A 26349-nucleotide genomic window follows, 5' to 3' on the forward strand; every position below is an offset into this window, starting at 1 on the left:
TGTCAGGTTTTCTATCTATCTATCTATCTATCTATCTATCTATCTATCTATCTATCTATCTATCTATCTATCTATCTATCTATCTATCTATCTATCTATCTATCTATCTATCTATCTATCTATCTATCTATCGCCTGTCTGTCATCTAGCTAGCTAGAGAAAATCTTAGAGACAGCAGAAATGGACACACTGACAGAATTAATAAAAGAAAAAAACGGACATGATGGGAAACAAAAATGGACCCTGTTTTATAGATGGGTTAAACGGAAGTATAAAATAGAGACTCAACTATATGTTAGCAGAATACAATCAAATGAATGAGCAGAGTAAAGAAGTACTAGAATTAAAGAATGCAGACTTATAGTGATAATAGCGTAGTGAAAATAGTATAATTATGATGGAATTGTAGAGATGACATGAAATGTATGATTTACAACATGTATCCAAAGAATGTTAGACTTTTGATTAATGTTGTTATCAGAATAAGACGGAACTAAAACAATTTTTTTTAAAAGCTAGCTATCTAGCTATCTCTTCTTGTTAGCCACCACTTGGGGATCTTGTGAATGGAAAAGCAGGGTTAAAACATATTTACTAAATAATAATATCCCTTTAGAATAGTGAAAGTGCTTTACATTTATGGAGCTGAGCTCCTCTTGGCTCAGTTCAGAAGTGACTTATTATATGTGAGGTTTCCCAGCAAGCGTTCAGAAAAAGCTTTCCTGTTCAGGTGGATAGCAGTTTCAGATTGGTCTGCAGTAAAAGTGCAAGATTTGAGTCCAGTAGCACCTTAAAGACCAACAAGATTTCCAGAGTATTGAGAGTCAAGCTACCTTTGTTGTATACTGAGATACTTTTGTATCTGATGAAGGGAGCTTTGACTCTCGAAAGCTTATGCATTAGTAATCTTTTTGGTCTTTAAGACACCAACAGACTTGAATCTTTTATCTCCAGGCTTGTAATGTTGATATATACACTCTGCTGCATCTCACTGTATTTTTCTAAGCTTTATTAGAGATTTCACAGGGTTTCTTAGTAAGTCTTGTAAGTGTTCTATGAAAAAGCTTGTAAAAATGCACAAATTACAAGACTAGCTCCCTCACACCATCACACTAGTTTCCAGTGACGTTCAAAAGCTGAGTTCAGCCCACAGTTGTACAGGCGCATGATATTGTGTAGTTGAAGCAGCCAGTTTGATGTAGTGATTAAGAGCAGCAGGACTCTAATCTGGAGAACCAGGTTTGATTCCCTGCTCCTCCGCTTGAAGCCAGCTGGGAGACCTCGGGTCAGTCACAGCTCACTCAGAGCTCCCTCAGCCCCACCCACCTCACAGGGTGATTGTCATGAGGATAATAATAACATACTTTGTAAACCTCTCTGAGTGGGCATTAAGTTGTCTTGAAGGGCAGTATATAAATCGAATGTTGCTGTTGTTATTATTATATGGAAATTTGCATAAGCTGATGTTTCCCCCCAGCTCTGACTTCCAGCATTCATTTTGTCAGCCACTGTACAAAAGCATTATTTGGAAGTGTATCCTTGTATATCTCCTGAGCTCATAACAAGCCAGTGTTGCCATCTGCCAAACCCCAGTGAACATTTTCCCACTAATCCATTCACTTTCCCACTGATGCTGATCATCATGACAGGAGAAAGTGGGAGGGGGGATTCAAATCTGAGCCTGGAAATGACAGCCAACACTCTAGTAATCCTCTGACCAATTTCTCTGGCCATTCTCATAGAGATTTGTGGGATTCCTAGAGTGTCAACTGGAAGTAATGATGCTCGGGCCCCATCCTTCCTTCATTTTCTCCTGCAGCAACGAAGAGCAGGTTCGGCAACCATATAACAAGCTATCGTCCCGCTGGATAGTTGCATCTCTCTGAATCAAGGGTTGCATTTCTGTTACCATGTTGTTGGGAGGGGGACCTGGAAATGCAGAAAACATGAACATTTTCATTATGCACAGCAAGATAAGATCCTAAACTGCACCCTGTCCGTGGTCTCTATGCTGCAATGCAGTCTCTCTGCAGCTCTTGTAGCAAAGCAACAGTTCCTAAAAAGAGAGAGAGAGAAATTAAATCAAGTCTCATCAGCTGTAAATCTTGTGCGAGCCAATCAGCACTCTGTCTGAACAGCATGTGGGAAAGAAAGGCATTTACTCATTTCCAGTTCTGATTAGAGAGAGCAATTGACAAAGGAAATTGTTAGACTTCGAAGATTGGCATTTCCATGTATTTATCTATCTCTTCTTTTTATGTGTATGCAAAAATGTGGGCTTAGCTCTCTCTTTGTCATGGCTAGCCATTGCGAAATGAGAGAGCCGCTGAGTCTGTTGAATAAACATCAGAGGTTTTGTGGAGGAGGGAGGCAGAGTTATCCCAACTGATAAGGCTTAATCTCTTGCGGGTAGCTGTGATTTCTCACGATGGTAATGACAGAAAGGAGCTCATGACAAGGAAGCAAGATCTGAGTCCAGTGACACCTTAGAAACCGACAAGATATTCAGGGTGTAAGCTTTTGAGAGTCAGAGCACCCTTCTTCAGACAGTAGATAAACTCAGGCCTATCATTCCTGTATCTTCTTTTATGCACATCCACAGGGCCATGTTTGTTATTCCATTTTTGTGCTCCTCAATCAACTTTGGGCCAAGCTACACATGACGAATGACACTTGAACAGCAAGTGTATTTCTCCCTGTTCACTTGCCCTCCACTCAATCCACTTGCCGTTCAAGTGTCATTCGTCATGTGTAGCTTGGCCCTTTGTTTGTGGTATTTATATGCCACTCTTCGCCCCAAAGGGACTCAAAACATTTCACCAAAAAAATAATCCAAATTATACTAATACAACAGAAGAAACAAACAAATAAGATATTGGACTGTTTTTGATCAAAGAGGCTTGTTCACACAGGCCCCAGATAGGCTTGCCAAGTCTGCCTTAGGAAATTCCTGGAGATTTGGGAACCGTTCTTGGAGAGGGCAGAATTTGGGGTGGGCAGGAAGCTCACCAGGGTGTGATGCCATAGAGACCTCCCCCTGCCAAAGTTGCCATCCTCCCCAAGGGAACTTATCTCTGTAACCTAAAGATCAGTTGTCATTCCCGGAGAAATCCAGCCCCCACCTGGATGTTGGCAACCATAGATGTAGGCAGGGCTTTCTTTCTGGGAAAAGAGGTGGTGGAACTCAGTGGGTTGCCCTCGGAGAAAATGGTCACATGGCTGGTGGCCCCGCCCCCTGATCTCCAGACAGAGGGGAGTTTAGATGGCCCTCCATGTCGCTGAGTGGCGCAGAGGGCCATCTAAGCTCCCCTCTGTCTGGAGATCAGGGGGCGGGGCCACCAGCCATGTGACCATTTTCAATAGGTTCCGGAACTCCGTTCCCCTGCATTCCCCCTGAAAAAAAGCCCTGGATGTAGGCCACAAACCCTGGCCTAACAGCCAAGGGCCAAGAGCCCTTTGACTTGCAGCTAAGGATTCGCCCCTAGCCCCATCTAGGTGTTAAGTAGTTGCAGAGGAAGGAAGACAAAATGTAACCAGATGAAGCTCAGCTGCCCAAGAGTACACATTTCTCCCATCCTCGTTTCATCCTCACAACAACCTGGTGAGGATAGGTAAGTTGAGAGAGATGACTGGCCCAAGATCACATGGCAAACTTCTGTGGCAGAGCGAGGATTTAAACTCAGTTCTCCTAGAACCTAGCTAGTCCAGTGCTTCTAATCACATACTTCACCTTGGATCCCATTGTGTGCGAGCTTACCTCAAGAATCTATGAATGTGAGCTTGTGATGAAACACCCTCTGCCTGAATAACTAGAGATTCAACATTCTGCTCATACCACAGGAACATTTGACCTGGATGGACCAAGCTGGTGTGATGTCCACAAACGTACCACCTGTTCAGGAAAGAGCTAGAATGGTCTTAGAAGAGCAAAGAAGTCGCCTCAGCTCTTTAACTCAGTCTTCATTATCATATGCATTAAGAACAAATTTATTGTCAGAAGTGCAGGAACCGTTCTTAATTTTTTCCAATTTAATGTGCAAGTGAGATGAGGTTGATAATGCATTCAGATGAGGTTGTCACCAAAACAAAAACAAAAAAATTTCAAAAATAGGGTTTTTTTTTAAAAAAATGACCACTTAAGAATCTTTTGGGGAGGGGAAATTGAGCCTTCAACCCTTACGAGTTTGACAGCCCTGGTATAAGTGTTGGTGTGCCCCCATACACCTCCCCAGCCTTGGGAAGGCTTGAGTTGGAAAGCTAAATATATAGAAGGGATTTGGGTTGATCCTTGAATCCTATGAGAATTTGGCCCGTCCCTAGTTTATTTCCCAGCTTCTAGTGTCTGCCCAAATTCTGCTACTGCACATTGCCAAAATTCAGATTTGCTGACCACCTCTAATCATCCCACCTCCTCTTATAATAATAACGTTCTATGTATATTCTGCCCTCCAACTTAACCCCCACTCAGAGCGGTTTACAAAATGTGTTGTTATTTTTCTCACAACCATCACCCTGTGAGGTGGGTGGGGTTGAGAATGCTCTGAGAGAGCTCTCTCAGCCCAAGGTCACCCAGCTGGCTTCAAGCGGAGGAGTGGGGAATCAAACCTGGCTCTCCAGATTAGAGTCCTGCCGCTCTTGACCACTACACCAAACTGGCTGTCTTGTACCATCATTTGTGATTTGGAGGAGATTTGAGTATCGGACTGTCATTAGTTTCCCCAGTCTGTCAGCTGAATGGGGACGGCCAGCATTGTATAGGTTAGTCACAGTGTAAACTTCCTCAAGAATTTGCGCTGATTGCCTGCCAGCTGGAGTTGAATGAGAGATTGTCACGGTCTGAAAAGCCCAATGCATTGAGGAAGGGGAGAAAGAGAAGAGTCTGGGGAAAATCAGATGGCTGGTAACAATGGAGGGAAAATAGGTTTCATTATGACATGACATTTAGAGCAGATATGTGCCGACCGAGCAAGATTTCCAGAAATGAAATTGAATTCCCATTTTGCTGAGGCCTCCATTCATCTCTGTTCAGAAATCTGCGCCCGTAGCAAATGGCCCAAACAAGCTTCAGTCATTTTTGTCAATGCCAGACACTTCTTTTTGTCCTATCATTATGAAATAGATCTGTTGAAAGAAATAATACTAGGTGTTATTCATCCCAAAATAATCTTTAAACAGGACTACGGAGAGGGGAAATCAAGGGGAACAAAAATCATGGGGCTGTGATCACCATAAGGACACATGGATCTGAGCAGCTCATGATATCTGGGTTGCCAGCCTCCAGGGGGTAGCTGGAGATCTCCTGGAATTACAACTGATCCCCAGGCAACAGAGACCACTTACCCTGGAGAAAATGGCTGCTTGGACAAGTGAACTCTATGGAATTATACCCCACTGAGGCCCCTCCCCTCCCAAATTCTACCGTCTCCAGGCTCCGCCCACAAAATGTCCCGGAATTTCCAACCTGGATCTGGCAATCCTAGTTGTGTTTGAATAGTATGAGTAAGATTCCAGAGGGAATCTTTTTCCGGGAGTCAATATGTCTCTTGGCAGCCCTGCCCTTAAAGCATCCGTAATTTGCAGATTTAATAAATTTATTTCCTCTTTATACCTTGCCTTTCTGCACAGCAGGGATACAAAGCTGCTTACATCATTCTCCCCACCTCCATTTTTATCCGTACAACAACCCGGTGAGGTAGAAGCAGAAAAGAGCAAGAGTCCAGCAGCACCTATAAGACTAACAAAATTTGTGAAAGCTCCAACCCTACCACAAATTTTGTTAGTTTTATAGGTGCTGCTGGACTCTTGTTCTTTTCTACTGCTACAAACAAACTAACATGGATACCCATCTTGACCTGTCTCCTGTGAGGTAAGTTCGGCTGCAAATATGTGACTGGCCCAAGGTCACCCAGACAGCTTCCATGGTAGAGTGGGGATTTGAACCTGGGTCTTCCAGATCCTAGTTCAGCACTCTGACCACTAGAGCAGCTAGATGCTGTGGTGGCCACAGAGAGAGGATTGCCTATAGAATGTAGCAGTTCGTTCAGTAAAATCTGATGCACATTCATATCCCATTTTGTTACTTGAATTGGTCTCCTTGCAAGTAAGAGAATAGTGGGGGGGAATTAGCAGCAAGGAAGACGGCAATGTGAGAGGCGGCAACTACGGGATCTTTTTCATCAATGTTTACGGGGTCCCTTACAATGTAGCAGACGAGATTGGTGCTTTAAATTCCAAGAGCAAACTTTTATTGAAGAGGAAGAACACGCGCACACACACACAGAGGAGAAATTAATAAAATGGTTACACAGAGAGAGAGTCCTAGGAAGCTGGTCAGAATTTGGAATAGAGTGAGGGAGTGCAAAGTATATCGACCTATCCTGAAGAGTAGTCCTGTCCACGGAGAAGAGGGCAGCTTCAAATGCCAGCCTTCTCGGACAGGAGAGCAAGAGGCTTGGAGCAACCTCAAGGGAGCAGCACTTCGGATCCAATAAGTGTGCACAGAGAGAGAGTTCATAGGGGAAAGACCCTAAAGGAAGAGCCTGGAAGCTTGCATGATTTGAATGGGGCCAGCGCACTACTCATATGGGGTAAAACGTGCCCTCAGGTGGGTGATCCCACCTAGCCGTTGGAACAAAGACTCCAACGGTCAGTTCCTGGGCATAACAAAAGGTTTGATTACCTTGCTTGATAGCAGCCAGGGTGTACCCAATTTGGGTACCCAATTTGGGTACAATTTGGGTAATAATTAAAAACTTATCAAATTTCAAAAGTTTTTGAAATATTATAAGTAACTGCCCTACGTAACTCTTGACGAGTATTGCACTCAACACATATTGGCATGCATTGCCCCTTAGACAAAGGAAAGCTCCTCCAACCTAAGGAAACTTCCTCCAAGTTAAGTGACTCCTGTTTTGGAGGAAGAGCCATTGAAGTTGGATGAAGGGCTTCAAACTTTGGTCACTGGAGGGGATAGAAACCTGCTGATGCGTGGAAAGGCCATTAGCCCAGGATTAGATGCAGGTTTTTATGGGTCCTTGGGCCAAGTAGTGTGCAATTCCCTCCCGTCACCAGATTTAATAATAACACTTCGTAAACCGCTCTGAGTGGGCATTAAATTGTCCTGAAGGGCGGTACATAAATCGAATGTTATTAATGTTATTATTATTTGGCTGTATTCTGCTTCCCAGTTGTGACTTTCTTAGTCAACTGCAGCTATTCTGGAGGGAGCAGAGTGTTACGGTCTCATATACCTTTTAGCTCCATTGGAACCAACTTGTTTAAAAAGCGCAACAAACCACCAGTGCCTTACTGAAGGGTCGCCTGGGAGGGGAGCCTGGATTCTCTTGCATTCTGCTTCCTGCTGTATTTTCAAGCACTTCTCCCCGTGGAAAATGGTACCTCCTGGTGGGAGTGAGTTCTTTGCCAGGCTGTAGGCCTTGATGGGATCCTCAACCATGGCTATCTTTAATGCCCTGCATTACCCCCTTTGAAATAACTCCCAATTCTATTCTCGCACATTTTATCTTTCCTGCTCATTCCAAAAGTGAACTTCTTAAAAGAGTATTGATTTGTAATTCCGCAAGCTCAGTGTATAATGAAATGAATTCATGGCCTCCCAATAGGTCATCGATCGCAACTGTAGCAGTTCCTGTCTGGTATCTGGTGGACACCTTCAGCTTGTGTGCCATGCAACCTCCTCCTTTATCTATATTGCCACTCCAGAGCTGAATTTTTGATCGTAAGCTCGTTGAGGTACCTAGCATTTTCTTGTTACTCTGCAAAGTATCATGCTTAACAGGAGCAGCAGCAGCAAGAACAACTGTTGTTGTCGTTGTCTTCGTCTGGCCGCTATAAAAAACTAATTGCGGAACAGGCAGGAACAAGCAGCCAATGGGAACTTTTTTTGCAACAGCAGTCTAATTACTTTATGAAGTGTTCATAAATTGCTCTCTACCAATTTGCAGCCTTAGTGTTCTGGAAACCCTTAGCTGAAATACAGTAAACAAAACTGCAAATATTGAACAACTGGCTTCCTTACATATCAAATGATTTACAGTTACAATAGCAGCACCTTAAAAACCTAGGAATGAAAACATTCTATTGTGAAATCAGCTATATGAAGTTAGAATGCGGTTGCAGAACTCAGCGGTTTGTACCTAGTGAATTGCCAGTGGAAGTCTCTTTTAGCCTTCGTTCTCCTGGAAAGATTATACCTGAGCATGCAGGATCTGTGGGACCAACTGCCATGTAGGTTGGGTGGGGCTGCAGTGAGCAGAGGGAAAGGTTAACAAGAGAGTGGTAATTTCATATCCTTCCCCCTCCTCATACAATCCTCCAAACTCACACAGCTAGTTTGTCCTGCAGGTCCAGTGATACAAAAATGCATATTTCCAGAGGTTGAAATGTTACCTGAATTGGTCTCCTTGCAAGTAAGAGAACAGTGGGGGGAATTAGTGGCACGGAAAACAGCTAAGCGAGAGGCGGTAACTACAGGATCTTTTCCATCAATGTTTACGGGGTCCCTTCCAATATAGCAGACGAGACTGGTGCTTTAAATTCAAAGAGCAGACTTTTATTGAAGAGGAAAAACACATGCACACACAGGAGTAATTAATAAAAGGGTTACACGCATACAGAGTCCTAGGAAGCTGGTCAGAAGTTGGGACAGAGGGAGGGAGGGCAAAGTATATCTACCTATCCTGAAGAATGATCCTGTCCATGGGGAAGAGGGCAGCTTCAAACACCAACATTCTCGGTCAGGAGAGCAAGAGGCTTAGAGCAAACCTCAAGGGAACAGCGCTTTGGATCCAGTAAGTGTGTATATAGAGAGAGTCTTAGGGAAGAGACCCTAAGGGAGCAGCGTCCTGGAAGCAGGGGTCCTGGAAGTGTGCACGATTTGAATGGGGCCAGGGCACTACTCTTATAGGGTAAAATGTGCCCTGAGGTGGAATAGCTCATCTAGCTGTTAGAACAAAGACTCCAACGGTCAGTTCCTGGGAGTAACAAAAGGTTTGATTACCTTGATTGGTAGCTGCCGGGGCATGTGAAAAAGAATGCAAAATTTGTTCTGGTACTGCACAAAGGGGCAGTTTGCTAATGAAGTCCACCGGAGCTAAGTTGATGAATTTAGTTGAGGAATGTACCTTCCCAGGAATTAATTATAAATACTTATGTATGCTAGTTGATGCTCTCCTCAATCATGGACAGGAGAACTCATCACGGAAGGAGGGAAAGGAATGTGTTGTGGGGATGACTCTGCAAGACCTTTGTTGCGCTGGATTCCTTTAGGGATTGAGGAGACTCTCCTTTAGGGATTGAGGAGACTGCAAAACTAATCACCACTAGTCTCTCCGCATTTACATTTGGCATTCCATTCATGCCTGTGTTTCCTGAGCGGGACTCAGTAACTGTTAGTTGGAATTCCCCTGGCTGCAGTTCAAACTGCCATATTAATCCAGAGACCTGGTGACATTTTATATCACAGGTAGCCATATTAAATGGCCATGAAAAATGGCAGAGACCAGGCCAACTGCTTACAGAAAGGGGCTGCAGGAAACATGGGGGGAAATCTGGATTCCACTGGCAGCTTATTGAGAACAAGCCAATATCTTACATAGGTTTTATTTCATGATATGGTGGGGATCCTACTCTCACCGGCACAATGAGCCAATTAGTCATTGATCACAGCCGTAGCAGCTCCCATGTGGTGTCTGGTGGGCACCTTCCGCTTGTGTGCCATTTCATCCTTGCTCTGGTAAATGTGACAAGGCTACCCTGTGTCGGTGTAACCAGGCCTGATATTATTTTAAATAAGCAAACAGCTTAATGTTAACAAGTGGGTATTTCCTTCAGACTCCCTGCATTTCAGTTCCCATTTTCTCCAACAGTTCTCAAAATGATGACTTAATAAACAGAAAGTCACTGAAGGGAGCTTATTCATTTTTTCCCAGGAAGTGTAAATAAATTGGATTTGCTGATTTGCTTTCTATTTTCCCCCTGCACACGGCCACCTTTCTGATTTGAGCTTTGTGTAGTTTGCAGGCGTAGTGGCTTTATGTACACTTTGGTCGAATTTACGCTTCGGTCTTTGTACCATCTGGAATTTCCCAGATATGAATTCTCTACAGAAAGTATTTGAAGAAAGATCGAATTATAAACTAAAAGAGAAGAACATGTGAAGACTCACAAGCTAGAGGAGAGGTGCATTTTTTTCTCTTTTCTTTCCTCCCCGATGCCCTCTCACCCATTGTTGCTTGTTCTGCTCCTCATCCTCTTTGTTTCTAAGTGGCTATGAAACGCGTATTGCCGTTGCTATGGCATCACACAATGGCACCTCAAATCTGGACCATGTTTTGTTGACATCCGTGCATGTTCAGGCACTGCAACTACGTTTTGTTTTCATCTTCCTGTTCTGAATTGTTTTAGATTTTTCTGCAAATATGGGGTTCCAGGATTGGCAGGATCCTAAACGGGGACCTCCTCTCTCCTCCAGTTTTGGAATCTCCATTGGGACCGTTCCTTGGCTATATAGTGATTGCATTTTAAGTTCGGCACACTTTTCAGAAATCCAGTTCAAAATTTTACCTGGCAACAGAGTGGTTTTATGTCAATATATGTAATTTCCTTTCTATTTCTCTTCTCCTGGATAAGGGTGCAGCCTCCCCATATCAATATATGCTCTCTGGATATTGGAACACATAGATCCTTTTATTCCCTGTCTCCTTTTTGCTTGGCATAACAATGTGCATCTAGCTGGTCTTTAAGGCGCTATTGGACCCAGATCTTGCTCTTCGACTACAGACCAACATGGCTACCCACTTGAAACAATCTGCATTATGGTTTCAGGTGGGTAGCCGTGTTGGTCTGTAATAAAAAAGAAAGATTTGGGTCCAGTAGCATCTTAAAGACCAACTAGCTTTCTTATGGAGTTTTGACTAGAAAGCTCATACCCTGGAGATCTAGTTGGTCTTTGCATTGGATGCAAATCTTCAAATGGTAATGCTGGATTTCTGTCACTGGATGGAGCTAGAGAGCTATTGGTTTCAGCATATGCTGAACACTAGTAAACCATGCTATAGCAGCAAGGAAGGGTAGAAAATAAAACATACCTCTCCAAATGCTAAGAATTATTCTGCAAATCTGGTGGACTGGAAGGGAAACAGGGAAGAAGGGAGGTATACGAAGAAAAGACACGAGGAAACCAGAGAATGACACTAGCAAGGCTAAAGTCTGTCTGGCTTTTGCCCAGGCAGAGGTTTGGATCTAACCTGGAAGCATTAATAGGCTCACCAGGCCAAGCCAGGGATGAAGCAACGTATCCTGCTCCATTTTATTTCTTTCTCTACTTATCATTTTGACAACATTTTTGATCCTGTTTGATTACAATGTGTTGTTCCTTTGGAGTGTTGTTCCCCCCACCCATATCTGTTTTTAATTATATAATTAGAGGTAGCTACATTTGGAACAGATATGTATTAGCTGACATTAAGAAATGGTTATAAAGTATGAAAAAAGACACTGGTATTTGAAACTATAATGCAAAGTGGGAGGAAAAAGAGTATTCATGTGTTTTGTACTCCTTTGGTACTGAGCAGGGGGGGTGCTATTTACTATTGAGTCACATTCAACAAGTAGGGTTGCCAACAGGCCTGGAGAAAAATGTCTGGCCCCTTTAATAAAGGCTTAATGGGATGTTATTTACCAGGTTATGGTATTTACCCCCATGCCATTAAAAGCTTCAGTGGCCCATTTCTCCACAGTAAGCCTCTCTTAAAGGGACAGGACATTTTTCTCTGAGCTTGCTGGCAAAGCTACCACCAAGACCTTTGAACACATCCTAGGCTAAGCCTGTCATGTCTTCTTCCACTCTACGTCCTTCACTGGCACACTGCAAGAATCTAGGTTTGAGTCCCATCTTGATTGTGAGTAAAGTGCCATTAAGTCGCAACTAACTTATGTCTACCCTGTAGGGTTTTCAAGGCAAGAGATGAGCAGAGGTGGTTTGCCATCTCCTGCTTCTGCATAGTGACGCTGGTCTTCCTTGGTGGTCTCTAGAGGTGGCCACGAACCAAAATACGAACCAAAGTTTGTCACGAACTGGGCTGGTTCATGATTTGCAAACCGGCGGTTTGTCGGAGGGCATTTCTGACAAACAACAACACATCGCAATGATTTTTAGGGTGGTTTGTTTGGTTTGTTTCTTGGTTCATCACTGCAGACAGCCTGGCACTGATCAATCAGTTTCCTAGGCAATGGGAGGGGCTGAGCTTTCTGCAGACGTTCTGCTGCCCTGGAAGTGACGTATTTACAAACCAAACAAACCGGTTTGCAAACTGGGCAATTTCATGCCATTTCTTGGTTCGTGAAATGCGACGAACCATGAACTGCAACAAACCGCCATTTCCCCAGTTCGTGCCCCTCACGAGGGGTGACATTGCTTAGGTTCCAAGATCTGACAAGATCAGGCTAGCCTGGGGCATCTAGGTCAGGGTGGATTAATTTACCATAAATCAAATAGTTTTTGCCTCTAAGAGCTGAACCAAGCATTATGGAAATTTCACAGGCTAAAGGTACACAAGGTGGGGGAAATCATCTCACAGAGGTAAAAATTAAGCTATCAGTGCAATGCTAAGCAGAGTTACACCCTTCTGTTGAAGTCAATTGACTTAAAATGGTGTAACTCTTGTTTAGACGGGTGTACCTCTGCTAGTCATATAAATCCTTCCTTCATTAGTGAAAGGAAAGAGGTGGGTCTTGGACTAAAATTTGGAAAATTGAGACCATTCTGCTCATGGCTTTGTAGATGTACACTTGGGTCTAAAACTCTTCTTTAATTTGCTACATAAAAATCACAAAATCCTGCCCACAAGTCTTCCCGTAAGTTAATTTCCCCGTGCTACCTTATAGACGATGCCATCAAGCGCCATCTTCTGCTGTTTATAAGGTAGAGGATGGTGCTCTTTCCACTTTTATTTTGTGCCAGCTTTTCACAAGGAGGCAGATAAGGCCGGGGATGGCTCAAGAGTGCCTCAGAGCTTCCCGAAGGCGAGTCTGTAGCTGTGCCCACGGCACAAAGTAAACATGTTCATCTCCGAGCTAAATTAAAAAATAGAGAAGGGCCATTGCAGTTTAGAAGAGACTCCCATGGTCCATTATGTGCCCTTGGTGAGGCTTTTAAAGGAAACCTTTCCCAAACTCATATCTCTTCCTGAGCAAAGTGCTTTTTGTCTATCTGGAGCAGACTGCGGAGAGTAATTTTTCTGTCCATCAGCAATAAGGCTCTCCAGTGAGTAATGACCAGGATGGGATGTTTTATTAAATAACAAAATGTGGCTGCGTGTGCCCATGTGCCAGAATAAGAATATAAGAAGAGCCCTGCTGGATCAGACCAGCGGGCAACCAGCAGGAGACCAGGGCGGCGGGGTCATGGCGGATGGCTGGAAGTTTAACAAAACAGAGGGGCTTCTTAGAGAGCAACTGTTATCAAGGTCCCTAACACAAGCTCTCCCTATAGCCAGTATAACTGAATGAACTGTTACGGCTTTTTGTACTTAATAAAGTATTTAATATATAAAGTGCTCTGTGCTCCTATTTTGTACCGCACAAACAAGTTAATGAACGCAATATCACAAAACCATTTCTAACACTCAATTTGCACAGTCATAAATACAATCAATTTACACAGTCGTATCACCAGGAGAGCTACTTAGGTGTGAAATGTGGTAGATTTTTTCACTGAACTCCTTAACACCAGGAGGGTTAAACCAAGACTGGGATCTCTGCTGTTTCGTTTGATAACACTAAACTTGTAGGTATGGAGACTCAGATAAGATCAGGTGGGTAAACAAGATAGGATATAAGGGTATGGCCCCTTTAAATGTGTGTGTATTTGTATTGCTGGTTGACACCTCCGTTTTGCGGAACGAACAACCGTCAAAGAATGAAACACGTCCGGTCTTTGGAAAATGTGAACTCAATACTGTGAGTAAGATTTCAAAGGATGCTAAAGGGAATAAAGGGAAATAACTCATGTATATCCACTATTTTTGTAGCTATTTGCCCTTGAAAAAGCTTGTGTGCAAGCGCAGGCAAAACAAACCAGAGCTAGCAGTTTGTCGGGCAAGCCTTGCATTTCCCTGCAGAAAGAGAGGGCTGGAAGAGGAAATTTAGAGCCATAAACTCTGCTCAATTAATCCAGCAACCCTCAAGAAAGGAAATTACGGGCAAGTGCAATAAGAAACGTGTATTGGAATTGATTGAAATTGACAAGAATGATACTGAAGAGGACTGCATTCCACCAGGACTACATTTTGAATGAATTACCGGACTTGGTGAAAAGCGATAGAAGTCATGTGTTTACGGTTGTGTAAATTGATTGTATTTACAACTGTGCAAATTGAGTGTTAGAAATGGTTTTGTGATATTGCTTTCATTAACTTGTTTATGCAGTACGACATAGGAGCACAGAGTACTTTATATATTAAATAGTTTATTAAGTACAGAAAGCCATAACAGTTCATGCAGTTATACTGGATATAGGGAGAGCTTGTGTTAGGGACCTGGATGGCTGGAAGTGACATCACACATCTCTAGGAATTGGTCAAAACTCTACAATAAAACCATAGAGTTTTCATTAATTCCTAGAGAGGACTGGGGGGGAACCCAGTTTTCCCAGAAGTGACATCACACTTCTGGCCAACAACCATTTATTTTATTTTATTTTACTCCTGCAGCTACTTTGAGCAGTGATGGAAAATGCCACCCAGGGGTGAAGGAAGTCCTGGCCCCACCAGGGAAGTATCAACTCTAGGCTAGGTAGACTTTGGTTGAATGTTGGGGGAAACTTTCTAATTGGGGTAAGGGGTGGTGCTTGGGTCTTTAACATTTATTTGGTTTTAATTTGGAATGTTTTAATTATTATTGTAAGCTACCTTGAGCCACGAGGGAAAGCAAGATATAAACTTTAGGAGATGTGAGCTATCCATTACCAGCGGTCTTCAAGCAGACATCCATCTTTCAGGAATGCTCTAGCTTTGGATTTCTTGAACTAGGCAAGAGGTTGGACTAGATGGCCTTTCAGTCCCTTTCTGATTCTTGGACTCTGTGACATGAAACTTAAAAATATAATCCAATGCCCTGGTAGATCATTATCACTCATCTTAACTCAAAATGCAGTGAACTGGAAGCATTTGGAAATCCTGCAGCACTGAACAGCTTCCTGAAGCTATGCCATTTTTGTTGGGTTTTTTTCTTCCAATAATGAACCCCCCCCCCCCCCCCGCCATTTTTCTTCATCTATATCCATTTCAAAACACATTTTTGTATGACTATTTTTAGCTGGTGCTTATTCCTTAAACAATCCTCCTAGTTCCTTTCTAGAGCTCTCTCACTGCCACGCCATGCTATTACTGTATTCTTAGTCATTGGAATCGCTGGGCCCACATTTCACTGGCCTTGGCCAGAATCGGACCTTGCAAATATGGAACGCTCCAGGACACTCCAGCGTTGCTGCCTCATTTGACGTCTCCGGCTGCCCCAAGTGGCAGATGGCATAAAGGTCTGCCGGAGGAGGCCTGAGATTTCTTTGCCAGCCATCTGGTCGTCGAGGGATATTCTGAAATAGAAGAGTGCATTCTTGTCATCTGCTGTGCTTTTTGGAGTGGAAGGAGGCATTTCCTTCCCATGTGCAAACCCCATGAGGATTGGCTTTACTTTAAATTGGTGGGATTCTGAGGACTGCAAATGTTCTGCTGTTTCCGAGCCCCCATTCCGTTATCCACAGGCGTGTTTCGCTTGACATTCTCCCACCATACCTTGGTGTAGAAAGAACTCTAGCACACTGTCATCATTGGCAATCATGTGTGTGATCTTCACACGGGATGAGGTGGCGCAGGCTTCCCAGAAAAGAGTGCACAACGCCAATCCCATGTTTCGCAGGGATTTGATCTAGCTGTTGCCACAATTAAACCAGCTTGTAATCTGCTGCAAGTTAATTTGGCTGCTGGATCTTGGGGTGCCAGCAAAGCTGAAATGGGGACTTGAAATTGAAACCTGCAGTGCAAATGATACTACCATGCAAGGCAGGAAAATTAGGGTTGCCAGCTCCAGGGTGGGAACCTCATCAAAATTTTGGGGTTGAACCTGGGGAGGGCAGTGTTTGAGGAGGGGAGAGACCTCAGCGGGGTATAATGCCATACAGTCCACTCTGATCTCTGTTGGCGGGAGATCAGTTGTAATTCTGGGAGATCTCTGGGCCCCATCGGAAAGTTCAGCACAAAACAACCGGGACCTCCCTGCACCGGAGGAGGAAGCAAGAAACCAAAACGTATAGAATCGTATACATCTATTTAAAGTGACCAGTGCAAACGGCGAATAAATATAATGCATACTTTTCGCTGGGCCTGCAAGACAGAGCTGTTCCGCCAGGCATATGGCTGAGGTGGGGCCTCCGCCGGCCTGAAAAAAAAGGGATGTATAAATCTTAATCCTTCCTATGAAGGCTGTCCACCATCCTGTTTTAAATGTGCTGTTTTTAATGAACATGGATTTTTAATTGCATTTTTAATATGTTGTTATCCGCCCTGAGTTCGCTCGCGGGGAGGGCGGGATACAAATTTGAAATAAATAAATAAATAAATAAATAAATAAATAAATAAATAAATAAATAAATAAATAAATAAAAAAATAACTATAAATACCATTGTATTGTCGAAGGCTTTCACGGCCGGAGAACGATGGTTGTTGTGGGTTTTCCGGGCTGTATTGCCGTGGTCTTGGCATTGTAGTTCCTGACGTTTCGCCAGCAGCTGTGGCTGGCATCTTCAGAGGTGTAGCACCAAAAGACAGAGATCTCTCAGTGTCACAGTGTGGAAAAGATGTTGGCAGGTCATTTATATCTACTCAGGAGGGGTGGGGTTGAGCTGAGTCATCCTGTAAGAGTTTCCCAGGGTGTGGAATGCTAATGGCGGGAGGCTTCACTGTATCCTGAGGAGGTTCTTTTGCATATGGATTGGTACTTGATGTGCTAATCTTCTCTGCAGGGCTATTGTCTGGGATAGAATGTTAGAATGTTAGAATGTCAGTACCAATCCATATGCAAAAGAACCTCCTCAGGATACAGTGAAGCCTCCCGCCATTAGCATTCCACACCCTGGGAAACTCTTACAGGATGACTCAGCTCAACCCCACCCCTCCTGAGTAGATACAAATGACCTACATCTTTTCCACACTGTGACACTGAGAGATCTCTGTCTTTTGGTGCTACACCTCTGAAGATGCCAGCCACAGCTGCTGGCGAAACGTCAGGAACTACAATGCCAAGACCACGGCAAGACAGCCCGGAAAACCCACAACAACCATATAAATACCATTCATTACAATCTGCACATATCAGTGTTGATATGTGCAGATTACAGGAAATTATATGCACAGATTGTACAAATATGTGCAGATTGCACAAAATTGTACATGCTTTATGTTTATTGGTTGTTTGTACTGGTCACTTTAAATAGATATATACGATCCTGTACATTTTGGTTTATTGCTTCCTCCTCCGGTGCAGGGGGGGTCCTGGTTGTTTTGTGCTGTTCCCACCGAAAGGTTGGCAATCCTAACCAGGTTCCTGGTATCTATGCTATGCCTGGTTAATCTAGACTAGCAGCTTTGTACAGCCTGCCAGTCACACCCTGCTTCCCTTCTTTTCCCAAATGAAGCCAGGATTTGCACAAGGAGAGCGTGAGAGGGTTGGCTGTCCCCACATCTGTGGACATGAATGCTCCATATGGCCCTGAAGATTAATAATACGGGGTTGGTTCTAAAGTTGTGCAAGCTGCGCTCAGCAGGAGCTATGGAACTTCTTGCTTCACCTCTCACGTGTTGTGCCACGCGTGGCACAAACCCAAACTCTGCTTTCTAGGAACAGCACTGGAGGAAACAGAAGGAGGGAAGTGGTAAAAAATTGTCCCCCGCATCTGCAGGGGGAAGGGCTTTATTGCTATCAGGGAGCTTACGATTATGTATCAATTCTTGTATTTACCCAACACCTGTTCGTATCAACAGGGCTGTACAATTCAGAGCAGATGATTGGGGGTTAACTGAAGGATTGCTTCTCACACTAAACTTCTAGGAGTAAAAATGTACACCATTATATACCTAAATGGAGGGGCGCTTACCAGGAATCCATGATTGTACCTGATATTCCTGTATCTCTAGTTTTTGACGAAGCTTGACTTGGAGGTCAGGGGAACCTGGGTTTGCCCTCTTCAACCTGTCTATCTCCATTTTTTAGAAAATCCTGTCCTTCCCCCAAGGAGACTTACATGGCTTATTTTGGGGGAGAAGGTGATCAAAATAATGTTTATTGGGGCAAAGCAGTTCAGTCCTTCTCGGCAGCTGCCTTCCTCATGGCTGCCAAAACATTGCCGAGTTCTTCATGTTTTCTCGTGGCCCGGATGTGAGTCCCAGCCCTTTTGTTTATGAATTTCAGAGTTCACTTATCTTTGGGGACTTTCAGCAATTCCATTGCATGTCTCTCGTAAGGTGCAAAGCTGCACTTTTCCGGGATCATGTCCCGAACAAATTTGGTTAGGAGCCTGCAGTAGCGGCACTCGGGTTGCCAGCTCTAAGTTGGGAAGTTCCTGGAGATTTAGGGGGTGAAACCTGGAGAAACCTGGAGAAAGTGGGGTTTGGGGAGGGAAAGGACCTTGACATGGCATAGTTCCATACAGTCCACCCCCCAAAGTAGCCATTTTCTCCAGGGGAACTGATCTCTGTGGCCTGGAGACTAGTTGTAATTCCAGGAGATCTCCAGCCACTACCAGGAGGCTGGCAACCCTAAGCGGCACTGGTGTGGCTTTATCACATTCTTGGTCACCTTGTGTCCTTTGTTAAGGCCACCAGCCACCGGGTAGTGGATTGCCATGGCTGCCGTGGCTGTGCCATGGAGGCCACGCTGGAAGAAGAGAGCTACATAGCTTACATTGATCTCCCTTCCCTTCCCTTGTCTTAACAACAACCTTCTAAAGAAGGGTAGGCTGAAAGAGAGTACAGGGCCCAAGGCCATTAGGGCTGAATGGGGATTTGAATCTGGGTCTCCCCATCCTGTCACTCTGACATGAAATGGTCTTGATAGGATGATAGACAAATGACTATTAACCATCAAGGTTGTTTCTGCCTACGTTTTTTCATTAATATGCCTCTGTTTATTTATAGCCCACTTCCCCCCCCCCAGTTTAGACTCAGAGCAGCTTAGAACATCACTCTCCCCTCTTCCACTTTCCCCCAGTGACAACCATGTGAGGTAGGCCAGGCTGAGAGTTTGTAATGGGGTCCAAGGTCACCGAGCAAATTTGCCTGCTAGAAGTGGGAATGCACACCCCTTTCTGCCAGGATCCTAGCTAACACTGTCCACTGTGCCACTCCTGTTCACCTTCTCACTGACAGCACTTTATTGAATGTCTGTCCATATTATATTTCAAAAGCAAATTAGATACATTTTTGCACCGTGTGCATTATGTAGTCCTCCCTCCACCTCCCTGCATACATCCCCATACGGGCAGGGAAAATCCTGCCTCAGCTGCAGAAGGCCAAATGGATTTCTATGCCATCAGCTGAAGCGGGCGATTCCAGCTGGTTGGAAATCCATTACTGTACGCTCTGTTGAGTTCCCATAAACCATAAAAACAAGCAAGACTTGAACAATTTCAGTGTGAATTTAGTGGCGTCTGAAAGGCAGGTTATTTATGGAGAAACATTCTCCCCTCCCAGCCGCCCCTTATTCGCTTTATTTAGTGTTTTGGGTACCTGTCCGGAGGTATTGTGTGCACCTGCGGCAGCAGAAAGGGGAAACTCTCCTTCCTTGCACTGTTTTTGTATGAGTGGGGGGAGCTTGGGAGAAAGGCAGGAGCTGTACCTTCCCTGGTGGCAGCTTTCTGAGAGCCAAGCTACAAGTGATGCCTGACACAGGTTGGACACTTGTCAGCTTCCCTCAAGTTTTGATGGGAAATGTAGGCGTCCTGGTCTTGCAGCTGCAATGGAGAGCCAAGCTGTAAAACCAGGACTTCTACATTTCCCATCAAAACTTGAGGGAAGCTGACGAGTGTCCAACCTGTGTAAGGCATCACTTGTAGCTTGGCTCTGAGTCCATTTGCATGTTGTTGTTCTTTTATAGAAGCCAATCCCCGAGGTGATGTGTGTCTGTGCAGAGATTGTGTAGAGTGACTGTCAGGAGGGAGTTTTTTTCTTATTTTTAAAAAGAGAACCCGCCAGATTCCTCCTCCAACAGAGCCCTTTGTTAAAGACCCTCACTGGGAGTAGAGACAGCAGATCTCGTCCAATGATGCAAATTAGTAAAGAGTCCAGTAGCACCTTTTTAAGACTAACCCACTTTATTGTAGCATAAGCTTTCAAGAACCACAGCTCTCTTCGTCAGATGCATCTGTGTGGCTCTCGAAAGCTTATGCTACAATAAAGTTTGTTAGTCTCAAAGGTGCTACTGGACTCTTTATTATTTTGCGACTACAGATGCTTTCCATTGATGTAAGGGGCCTTCTGTTGATGCAGGCAAGTAGAACAGGTCTGAAAGGCAGACCTTTATAGTCAAACAAGACAGGGCATTGTGGGTCTGCAATCGGGTCCCCAAATGTGTAGCTCAGTCTTTAAAAGCAGCTGCAGGAAATCCTAACTTGGATTGAGACCTCTGCAGTTTCCTTAAATCGAAACCAACCAACCACTCGAGGCTGCTGTTAGTAATAATAATAACAGTGTGCTTATATACTGGTCTTCCAGACAGATAAGTGCCCCACTCAACGCAGTGAACAAAATCAGTGTTATTATTCTCCCTGCAATACAGCTGGGGAGCTGGGCGGAGAGTGGGGGCTTACCCAAGGCCACCTCCAGGGAGCTCATGGCAGTCATGAGATTCGAACCAGCAGAGTGTTGACTCTCTGCCCAGACACTTAACCACTATGCTACAACAGCTCCACTACAGAAAAAAAGGACAGGCTGCTAGAAGTTGCCTGTCTTTATCCATGCCATGATTAACATATGTGGGGATGGTTATGATCAGGGCTTTTTTTCTGGGAAAAGAGGTGGTGGAACTCAGTGGGTTGCCAGCACAAGGGGCAACTCTTGGCGGGAGGTGGTGCCCCTGGTACCACATGTGCACCCACAAAGTGTGTGCATGTTCCCAGGGCCAATGACGTCACTTTGGGTCAGTTGGAACAAGGAGGGAGTTTTTAAAAGTTTAAATTGCCCTTGGTGAAAATAGTCACATGGCTGGTGGCCCCGCCCCCTGATCTCCAGACACAGGGGAGTTTAGATTGCCCTCCGTGCCGCTGGAGCAGCACGGAGGGCAATCTAAACTCCCCTCTGTCTGAAGATCAGGGGGCGGGGCCACAAGCAATGTGTCCATTTACAAGAGGTTCCGGAACTCCACTCCACCGCGTTCCAGCTGAAAAAAAGCCCTGGTTATGATTGGAGAAATAGCTTGGAAAGAAGGGCTGTCCCCTCCCAGCATCATTCTAGCCCTGTTCCTACGTCCCAGTGAATGCACATACATCTGTTTGTAAGAAAAAGCCAATGAGTTGTTCACTTTAGAAAGGGAACCAGATCAGTGTTGGGTTTCAATCACCCAATCAGCTGTGCAAGCATCGAAAGTAACATGAGAATTACTCATTGCGCATATAAAGAAAATTCAAGTGTCCGCAGTACACAGATTGTATGTATTCACCATAACTTGTGAATGGGGCTACCCTAATCCCTCTTGGGGGTGGGGTCTCTGTGGCACCTTCCTATAGCTAAAGAAAATCTCAGACAACTAGATCATAGATTCTCCACTTCACATCTGATTTGGTCTTATTCTGCCCTTCTTTTGCTGAAATCGCACAATCTTAAAAAGAGTTACACCGGAACATAATAACTAAACAGGAGAGAAAATGGTTTTTAAGAAGCCTGAGTAGAATGTGTAATGCAATTTTAAAAGTTAGATGCTTTTTAAAAATCCCTTAAATGATATCCGCCAGAGTTGTATTAGCGGGAGGAGAGTTCTAGCTTGTCTGTCCAAAAAGCATCCTTCTGAGCTCAGACGTGGATCAAATTATTTAATTGGGATAAAGCGTGGAAGCTGAAATGATTTGTCGGCAGATGGCAAATAACCCTGAAATGTGGCTAAATTATAGCCGTTGGCAAAGAAAAGATGTTTGTAAGCTTTAACGAGCAGAGGCTTTTTAATTGATTTCCAGTTGTGGCGAATATCCTCACTGGGACTGATAAACGGGGATTTAGAAAATTGATAGCTTTGTAAGATCAGGATGGCAGGCAGAGATTGTCGTCAACGTGGTGGTCTATGCCTTCCTGGTTTAGGTGTAGGTGCTGAAGCAAGTGTGATAAATGATCCATCATCAAATCTCCTGTTTTTTTTGTAAAAATTATTTATTTAAATAATACCTTTCTCTATAGAGATCCGTATAGAACTGATAGGAACAGCTGTGTTGGGGGAGAAGTTTTTGACCCTTTTCCCTTGCAAGATTTTTCCCTTGTGACCCCCTCCCTGAAGCAGCTATTAGCCCTGCATCAGAATCTCTGTTCTTTTTTTCACTGTAGCGCTAATAGCATCTTTGATGGGGGCGGATTGTACCATTTAGACTGGGGAAATTGCATATGGAAAGTGTTAAACATTCCCTCGCTGAGCTCTGATAATATGATCAAAATCTGAGCCCCCGCAACACGTATGAAACAAAACAAAACCCCGGGATTTGTGATTCCTGTTTTGTCCTCACCATTAGAGCAAGGGGAAATCCGTATAAGGTTACCAGCCCCCAGGTGGGGCCCAGAGACCTCTTGGAATTACAACTGATCTCCAAACTACAGAGTTCCATTCCCCTGGAGTAAATGGCTGCTTTGATGAGTGGCCTCTATGGCATTATGCCCGTCTGAGGTCCCTCCTTTCCCCAAACCTCACCCTCCCCAGAGTCCACCTCCAAATCTCCGGGAATTTCCCAACCCAGAGTTGGCAACCCTAAGTGTAGAAAACAGCAAGAGCCCAGTAGCACCTATAAGACTAACAAAATTTGTGGGAGCATATGAGCTTTCGTGAGTCACAGCTCCCTTCTTCAGATACACATGTTCAGATTCTAACATTCTAGCTGTATCTGAAGAAGGGAGCTGTGACTCACAAAAGCTCATACCCTATCACATATTTTGTTAGTTTTATAGGTGCTACTACTCTATTCTACTGCTTACAGACAGACTAACATGGCTACCTATCTTGATCTATCCCTAAGTGTGTTGGATTGGATTTGGGAGGCGCATTCAAGAATCCACAGGGGCACACCATAGCCACATATGGAGAACGCATCTCAGAATATACCTGACATTTTGTTTCAGTTGTGTACTCCAGGAGAACGTTGGCTGTGATGGGAGAGTTATAGTTCAAAGAACTTTGCTTGCCCGCCATATCATGGTCCTAGGAAACATGGGAGCTAAGATGATCTGAGTCTAGTCTGTACATGGATCAACTACTTCCTGAAAATTTCTTTGGGTTTCATAGTGGATGGAAAGCAGGACGTAGATGGAACCCTCATTACACTTCTCACAGGGCTTGATGAGAAAAAGATATTAAGGAACTCCTGATAAGTTCCCAATGAATGAAAAAATTCTCTGGAATGCCACTTGAGCATAGTTAAGGCAGCTCACATAGACCAAATATTTCTATTATATTCCGCCCATCACCACCCCCAGTTCTTCACCCTCTGGGCTAGGCAATGAGATAACAATAGACTAAACTAAAATTCTGGTCAGGTCAGGAAACTCAGGCAAGGCAGCAGCCCTAATTGGGACAGTTTTTTGGAGAAGGCCTCTGAATTCTAATGGCCAAAGCCACAACTTTGGAATGAGTGGGGAGAATAAAAAAAAACAACGCCTTTGTAAAGTGTGGCAGTTTGGAACATTTCTTCAGTCGTTCAAGCTCACAGATGGACTTGAACTAGAAAGAGAGCTGTGACTAGACATGGGCATGAACCCCAAAAAATTACAGAACCAGAGGATCGTGGTTCGGTGCAGACCACGATCCCGAATTCCTGAACAGCAACGAACATGTCCCGTTCCCGAACCCGGATCGTGGATCGTGAATCGTGAAACCCAGCTTGGGAGCCCATGGCTATTTATAAGCATGGGTCCCATTCAGCAATACAAGAGGTCTGTGTTTGGCCATCAGAGCTGCCTATCAGGGTTTGCAGGGATGAGATTGGAGTGCCCATGGCTACAGAACACCCCCTTCCCCCTCCCTCCCCGGGTGTCTTCTCCCAACTTGTGACTGCTTTGCTGCTCTGTGGTTGGAAGGAAGCCCTGCTGATCAAGGAAAGCTGGGCTTCCATTCGGGTTTCCAGGGCAACAGAAGGAGGGCAAACAGAGCTCAGGCATTTCCCTGGGTCCGTTTCCAGGGGAATAGATTGCTGGCGCCTGAGTGTCTGGATCCCCGAATCGAGCCCAAATGTCATGATCCAGGCCTCTCCCAACTGCTGGATCATTGGCCATGGATGATCATGATCTGCCGGGTCACGATCACGCAATCACCATTTTTGTGGGTTTTTTACGTTCGTAATGCGGATTGTGCCCATCTCTAGCTGAGACTCCTCATGGTCAAATCGGACAAGGGTCATTTTCACATGTCTTTACCATCACGCAAAATTCACAGAACAACGGCATCTTCATGGCCCAATTGCCCATCATGATTCCATTTTGTAGTACGATGACATCAGAAATTGCGTCATGAAGGCATCGTCATTCCATGAGTTTTGTGCAATTTTGTGTGGCAGTAAAGATGTGAAAACAGTCAAGGTGCTGGAATATCCATGAAGATCTCCAACACGCTTTCTAAAAACATGCTGGATCACAGCTATGATGTGTGCAATATGTGTCAGTTTATTGCTTTACATCATCACTACATCTTCAGATACCCTCCCCCAGAGTTCCTATTTCTCCCACTCAGAGCTGGTCTAACACTCGGCGAGCCTAGGAAGTGTTCTAGGGCACCAGGTTTTGATGGATGCCAAAAGGCGAGAGGTTTGAAGAAAAACTTGGCATTAACTGGCTTCTAGAAGCTCCATATCTATGGATTCTGGTCTATAGCTGGCATGACAGAACATAGAGAGCTTTGAGAAACTTTTCTATATTTATTTTTATATTTTTCATTTTGAATGCCCAGTAATTAAAACATTCATTCTAGACCTCTCACCTATCTCTTTATTGAATGGGGGTGGTGTGTGTGTGTTGAAGTCATAGTTCCCCCAGGACACCAAAAATTCTGGGGCCGGCCCTGTTCCCACTGAGGAAAACATATGGGTTACTTGGGATTGCCAACTCTGGGTGCAAAATTCCTGGAGATTTGGGGAGGTAGAGCCTGGGGAGGGTGGAGTTTGGGAAGGGGAAGGACGTCAATGGGGGTATTAATGCCATAGAATCCACTCTACAAAGCAGTCATTTTCTCTGTGGGAATTGATCACTGTTTTCTGGAGATAGTTGAAATTTTGGAAAGTTTCTAGACTCCACCTGGAAGCTGGCAACCCTAAACACATCAGCAGGCATGTAAAATAGTTTTAGGTGGGCAGCCGTGTTGGTCTGCAATAGAACAGCAGGAATTGAGAGCCAAGCTACAAGTGACACCTGACACAGGTTGGACACTTGTCAGCTTCCCTCAAGTTTTGATGGAAATGTAGGCATCCTGGTCTTGCAGCTGTAATGGAGACCCAAGCTGTAAAACCAGGACGCCTACATTTCCTATCAAACCTTGAGGGAAGCTGACAAGTGTCCAACCTGTGTCAGGAGTCACTTGTAGCTTGGCTCTGAGTCCAGTGGCACCACAGAGATTTCCAGGGCATGCACTTTTGAGAGTCAGAGCTCCCTTCTTCAGAAATGTAAAGATGTTTGTCTCATTTCGGCCTGGGCCAGTAAGTTGGGGTAGCACAAGTTACTGGCTGATACCTAGAAAATAGTCAGTATAGCAGCTGTCCAAAGGAAGATAGAATGGATTCAGGAGGCTGGAGAGCATGAAAATGACTCTGCAGAGGCAACATAAGTACATTATCAGTGCAATCCTATGCAGAGTTACTCCAGTCTAAGTCAATTGAAGTCAATGGGCTTAGAATGGAGTAACTCTCCATAGGATTGTACTCTATCTGGTCCAGATTTCTGCACAGACTTTGCCATTTAAGGATAATTGTGGAGGTTCCGGAGATAAACAGATACCACCATGGTAGAATTTTAGCAAGCAAAAGGTGATTATCCAGGGGTAGAACTATCTTATTTTGCCAAGATCTTTCACTCTGAATGGTCAAGAGAAAGGACTCAGTGGAA

The 26349-nt window shown here is 44.4% G+C and overlaps 1 protein-coding gene and 1 pseudogene across 2 annotated transcripts in view; one reads left to right on the forward strand and one right to left on the reverse strand.

The window, feature by feature from the left end:
- Positions 1-26349, forward strand: part of DLG2 (discs large MAGUK scaffold protein 2) — a 526395-nt gene that overhangs the window by 295054 nt on the left and 204992 nt on the right. The gene's annotated exons all lie outside the window — the stretch shown is intronic.
- Positions 18374-18919, reverse strand: LOC129326767 (60S ribosomal protein L36-like; annotated as a pseudogene).

Source organism: Eublepharis macularius, chromosome 3, assembly GCF_028583425.1.
Source record: "Eublepharis macularius isolate TG4126 chromosome 3, MPM_Emac_v1.0, whole genome shotgun sequence".
Classification (NCBI taxonomy): domain Eukaryota; kingdom Metazoa; phylum Chordata; class Lepidosauria; order Squamata; family Eublepharidae; genus Eublepharis; species Eublepharis macularius.